Genomic DNA, 690 nt, shown 5'->3' on the forward strand with positions numbered 1-690 from the left:
AAAAGAGAACACACTGTAACACCTCCAGCTGTTGTTGTTGTTTATTATTGGGCAATGCGTTCTAAGCAGCTTTCAGACATAAATTGGATACCAGCGCTTGCTGGGACCTGGTCCAGGAATAGAGATTGTGGCAGTTATTTGTCAGTGCTTGGGTGTGAGAGTGCGTGAAAGCTCGCTGCTGGTGGTCAGGCAGAAACAGGTGTGTGCAGAGAGAGGTTTCTGTCACGGAGGAGCAGGGAGGACTCGGCGCAGACTGAAATCTCAGAAAAACAGGTTTATTTACACACTCCAGGTGCACTATATACAGGTGAAGGAGAAGGGGGCCAGGGTTCCCAGGGGTGCAGAGCGGGGTCGGGAAAAGCGTCCAGAGTCTCCAAACCAAACACGAGAAATCTGCATACAGAGAACAAGGGTTAGCACGGAACTTTCACGGACAGAGCTCAAAACTGGCTGAGGCTAAAGTAGCACTGACGAGCGTTATTCAATAGTCCAGCGGCGAGGTGCTCTCAGTCACTGCCTTAAGTAGCGGGAGCAAACAAGGTGAGGAGCCACAGGTGATTGCCTACAGGTGGTGGAGGCCGGGAGCTCACAATGAGCTCCGCCCAGGCAGTGAGCAGAGAGAGAGGAGAGAGAGAAAAGACAAAACATAACATGTAGCCACACAGGGCCAGCCGAGCAGGCACGGGGACC

The 690-nt window shown here is 52.5% G+C and overlaps 1 long non-coding RNA gene across 1 annotated transcript; it reads right to left on the bottom strand.

The window, feature by feature from the left end:
- Window positions 1–259: 259 nt before the first annotated feature.
- Window positions 260–690, bottom strand: LOC146685537 (uncharacterized). Its single transcript, XR_014916960.1, has 2 exons — window positions 473–690; window positions 260–393 (listed from the first exon to the last, which is right to left on the bottom strand). It is a non-coding gene; the product is annotated as an uncharacterized LOC146685537 (long non-coding RNA).

The sequence above is a fragment of the Copadichromis virginalis genome, linkage group LG19, assembly GCF_057382275.1.
Source record: "Copadichromis virginalis isolate Kocher_CV1m ecotype Utaka linkage group LG19, C_Virginalis_male_GT1.1, whole genome shotgun sequence".
In the NCBI taxonomy this organism is placed as follows: Eukaryota; Metazoa; Chordata; class Actinopteri; order Cichliformes; family Cichlidae; genus Copadichromis; species Copadichromis virginalis.